Source organism: Vombatus ursinus, unplaced genomic scaffold (genome assembly GCF_900497805.2).
Source record: "Vombatus ursinus unplaced genomic scaffold, bare-nosed wombat genome assembly UNPS02009835.1, whole genome shotgun sequence".
NCBI lineage: Eukaryota > Metazoa > Chordata > Mammalia > Diprotodontia > Vombatidae > Vombatus > Vombatus ursinus.
In genome coordinates this window covers 15,686,062-15,691,336 of record NW_020949613.1, presented here as the reverse complement: position 1 = coordinate 15,691,336, position 5,275 = coordinate 15,686,062, and the positions used below count along the sequence as shown (strand labels likewise).

Sequence of the window (5,275 nt, the reverse complement as noted above, 5' to 3'; positions counted from 1 at the left end):
TTGCATTACATATAATATAAATATATGTTAAGTATATTATATACATATTTATATATACTATATATATTTTCCTTAGAGTTGAGGAGAGCAAGAATTTTCTTTATTTATCATAAAGTCCTTCCCAAGTGTATTATCATTATTGGAATTACAAAATATAAGAATGATATAAACTGTGTTGTTCTCAAGGAACTAACGTAATGAAATTGACAGTCTCACAAGATCTGATGCCAAAAGTAAATGATTGTGATTTTCAAGGAATGTAAGTACACTTATGGGGTGGCAGATTTAGGTAAATGGAGGCACTTTATTTTTAAAGAAATAGTACTATTTAAGCCATGTGACATTCACGAATAGTGTCTCCATTTAATAAGATACTTGGATAATCAATAAATTAGGCTATAAGCTCAAAATACAGTGCAACAAGCTGAAGCTTAAGTCTGTGAATGATTTGCTATCCACCATAATTCTACCAATTAACTAGTATAAAGTGGGCTATTATCTTTTCTGATTCAAAGTCCAGTTAAGAAAATGTATACTTGATTATTTTTTCTTATTAGAATCATGCATAGTGTAAAGAAAATGTCAAATTTAAAACAGATAAAATTCATTTGATTGGGGGAGTGATCATTCATTTTAATTATTTCTGACATCTCCACCATTATGTTGTCAGTGTCCCAAGAGAAAAGAAACAAGTGGGTAGCTCCTTTAAAAACATTTTATTTAGGGTGACTAACTATTGCCATATTCTGAAAAAAGTTAATAGCTAAGTTTTAACTTCAAGAAAAAATAAAGAATTATAGAGTCTATGAACCTCAGTAGCAAGAAGCATCATGTTATCATGTTAGGTAACTAAAGCTAATAAAAATATTAAATTTCTTAAAAACAAGTCCAATAGAAAATCGGCTACAAGACAACTGGGAAAACCTTTAAGTAGTAGGATACCTCAATTCATTTTATAAATGATTTGTACATATAATCTAACAAGTAGCAATATTAATTCAAATCCTGTGAGTTGATCAAGGTGATTTCTATCAACAGGAAATTATACCTTTGAGGAGACAGCAATAGCAATTGCTAGATAATTGGTAGGAATTGTTTCTGAGTTCATGTGCATTCAATATTTTCAAAAGTAAATTTCTTTGATTTAATCTGCACATGACCCTTTTTAGAGAAAAAGGGCTGCTAAGAGTTTGCAAGAGAGAATCAGAAGTTAAAGTGATTTTTGGTAAACTGGAGGAGTAAGAAACAAAGAGTAATATGATCAATAAAGGCATCTATGGGTTAATCCCTTTAAGGAAGAAAAATAAACTTCAGAAATAAATGTTAGAAGTCTAGTTATGTGTAAGGACTAAAATAAAATATTAACACCTAAAGCTCATAATAACTAACAAGCTGATCATGAGCTTAAAATTTAATCAGGACATTAGGAGAAATAGATAGGACCTGGAATTTCAGTGGTATAGGGAAATGACACGTGAGGGAACTACCTCCAAAAATGTTGATGGGCCCCTTCTTGATTGGGACATTAATTCAGGTCTTGCTTTCTTTGAGGCCATATCTATAACCTGTACACCACACTGCATCTAAAAAGATTTTGCAGTGCAAGTGAAGCAGAAGTGGAATATATTTCTTGCTCACATCCTATCCTGCTTTTCACCTAGACTATGTCGCCAGCTGTCTGCCACTGCTTCTACTCTATTTATCACCTGGACCAGCACTTTCCATATCAGACCTTTGCAGTAGAACTCCAGACATGTATTACCTGATAAGGAGTGTTGTGAGCATTTCATATTACAGCATAAATATCATAAAAAATGTATTCATTTCAATATATGTAAACTGATGAAGAATGAAATAAGCATGGCCAGGAAAACCATTTGTACAATTAAAAAAAACATTGTAAAAACAATCAATGATTGTAGAGGATTTATGATGCAGCATATTGTACCACTCAAATAAAGCATGTATTCATATACTTCTGGACATGACCAATGAAGTAATTTCTTTTGTTTCCTAGTTTTATGAGAAATGTATTCCCCCTTCCCCCAATGGAATAGAGGTTGAGGAGAAAAAGAAAATTGATTCGTTAATTTAAAAAAAATAATAATTAAATACTCTAAAGAAAAGGAATTGTTTAGTCATTCATTTGTATTTGACTCTTTGCGCCACAAAAGACCATACTGTCCATGGGGTTTTCTTTTCTTTGTTTTTTAATAATTAATTTATTTATTTTTGGGCGGCAGCAGGCAGGGCCCCCGCATAGGCGTCCGCATCTGTGACCTTGACCGATTCCACTGTCTGCAGTGGCCCAGGAGCCTGCATGACGGGCTGTGTACCTCGGTGCGCCCTGGCCGTGGGAGGCCACTGCTGCTACTCGTGGCCCCGCCAGCGGGACCCGGGGACTGCGGCCCCTCGTGACCTACGGGCCGAGACACCTCTTGTCCCGAAACCGACCAGAGGGCAAAGTGTTGCAAACAGTTGGCGTATTTGAGGTGCTAAAGCAGAATGGGAAATATGAGACGGGCCAGCCCTTTCTTCACAGGGTATTTGGGTACCGAGGGGTTATCCTGTTACCATGGCAGGTCAGGTTGTACGACCATGATGTGGCTTCTGCCGCCCCAGAAAAAGACAGAGAACCCAGCTGACCTTGGTTCTAAGGAGGTGAAAGGCAAAACCCACACATACTACCAGGTGCTGATTAATGCACTGGACTGGCCACACATATCTCAGAGATCTCAGACAGAAGCTGTGACGTTCTTGGCCAATCACGAAGTCAAGCCCTTTATGCCATACCAGGACTGGACTATATCAGCCACAAAGACATCGTCCCCTGCACATCTACTGACCAGGTCCCCATCCACCATGAGATGTTTGAAAGGTTTCTCCTCTTTGAGCAGTCCAAAGTTCCACACTTTGTGGCCCGGGAGACTCTTCGTGCTGGGCAGGAGAAGAATCACCCCTAGCTAGAGCTGTCAGATGTGCGTCGGGAAACCACCGAGAACAGCCGTGTCACTGTCATCTCCTTCTACGTGGGCATGAGGGAAGTCCAGAATTCCCATGTCTACTGCTGGCGCTACTGCATTCGTTTGGAAAACCTGGACAGTGATGTTGTACAGCTTTGGGAACGTGACTGGAGGATATTCAGCTTGTCGGGCACGTTGGAAATGGTGCAAGGCCGAGGGGTGGTGGGCAGAGAGCCTGTCTTATTCAAGGAACAGCCAGCTTTCCAGTACAGCAGCCACGTCTCTCTGCAGGCCTCCAGCAGGCACATGTGGGGCATGTTCTGCTTGGAGAGACCTGATGGATCTCACTTTGATGTTCGAATTCCCCCCTTCTCTCTGGAGAGCAAGAAAGATGAGAAAACACCCCCTTCTGGCCTTCACTGCTCAGGATTCATGTCCAGCCTGAAGAGTGACTTCCATCTCACAATGGCTTCAGAACATTGAGCTCTTCCTTCACTTCTCATGGGTCACCATAGGTTTGGAGTCTCTTATAGTTTGTCCCATTTGTGTGTGTGTGTGTGTTTTATTTTGTTGTTGTTGTGTAACTATTTTCTCTGAAGGCCCACATTGGGCTCCTCCAAACCAGTCTTCCCTGCTCTCCTCTCACTATGTTCCAGTAAACCTTCCCAAGCAGGAGTCCAATCTGTTTGGCTGCCACAGGAGACAGGAGGGATATTCCCCTGCTCATTCTATGAGTTGCTTCACAGCGTGAGATTTGGTCAATAAATCAGTGTATACCTGGCCACCTTTTTCATTACTATATCATGGCACCGTCTTACCCCTTTCTGGCACCAGGTACTTGATCCTCTGCCCTTTCCAAAAAGAAACCACCAGAACTCTGAGCATGATCTTTTTTTCCCAGCACCCTTCCCCCCAAGGGAGATCCACCTCAGGCTGGAGCATCTCCACTCTCCAGCTTTGGGTTGTTGGTTAGAAGTCATCTTGCCTGACCACTCCTGACCTCATCTGATGTGGAGCAAGTATGGAGCCAGGTGAGGTTTTTGTTTTGTTTTGTTTCATTTTTTCCCATTCTCTTCAGTTCCTTACAACAGAAGGATGAGAGCATGGAAGGGGTCTCCAGCCAAGGGTCACAGAGAAGTCGACTTGTCCAGTTTTTAGATACTGTGTCCACCTTTCAAAGAAAGACTTTTGAGGACACAGGTCATCAGAGCTGTCTGGGGAAGGTGACCCATAGCTTCTGGGGGTAGGGTTGGTTAGCAATTTGGATTCCTGGGCCAGTGTGGAAAGGAATTATAAAAGGGGGTCCTGGGTTTAACTCAATCAAATGATTGGCATGGATAGAACTGGCTCCAGAGACCTCTCCTACCTGAGAATCTGTTTTCTGTCTTGTCTGGAAGGTAAAGAAGTATATTTTTCTAAGTAAAGTAAAAGTAGGGTTGCCTGTAGGCCATCTACCCCTTTCCCCATCGTGCGCTATTATGGCCAAGGGGGCCATGTGGCCTGTTTCAAGAGTTAAAACTAGATTGTCGCTCTGACCAGGGAGTGCCTGTCTGCAGTATAAACATATTTTCACATTAGTCATGATATAAAGAAGAATTAGAAATAATAGGAGGAACCACAAGAAAGAAGAAACAAAACAGAACAATAAAAGAAAAAGAGAGCTACTAGTATCCGTCCATCTCATTCAGATTCCAAAATTCTTTCTCTGGATGTGGATAGCATTTTCCATTCTGAGAAGAGCTAAGTCTATCAAAGTCAGTCATTCTGACTTTGTCAGGAGTCAGTTCTCCTGGTTCTGCTCAGACACAGATAGTAATCATAACTGTGATTTTTTTTTAATATTTTCTATTTTTTTTGTTTTTTGTTTGTTTGTTTTTGCTAGGCAATGGGGGTTAAGTGACTAGCCCAGGGTCACACAGCTAGTAAGTATTATGTGTCTGAGGCCAAATTTGAACTCAAGTCCTCCTGACTCCAGGGCTGGTGCTCTATCCACTGTGCCACCTAGCTGCCCACATCCACCCCACCCTGTGATTGTTAATAGGATGAACTCTCCCATGAAATGGAAGTGGATAGCAGAGTGTATTAAGAACCATAATCCTATAGTATGTTGTTTAAAAACCTAGAAAGGCTTATACAAACTGATGCTCAGTGAAATGAGCAGAACCAGGAGAAGGCTGTACACAGTAAAGGTCACATTATACAATGACTGACTTTGATAGACTTAACTCTTCTCAGCAATGCAAAGATCTTAGACAATTCCAAATGACTCATGACTAATGTGAAAATATGTTTAATATCAATGTATAAGTAGA

At 40.6% G+C, this 5,275-nt stretch overlaps 1 pseudogene; it reads left to right on the top strand.

Annotated features, from left to right (window-relative positions):
- The first annotated feature begins 2,320 nt into the window (after nucleotides 1–2,320).
- On the top strand, nucleotides 2,321–3,446 carry LOC114036426 (annotated as a pseudogene).
- Nucleotides 3,447–5,275: the final 1,829 nt, after the last annotated feature.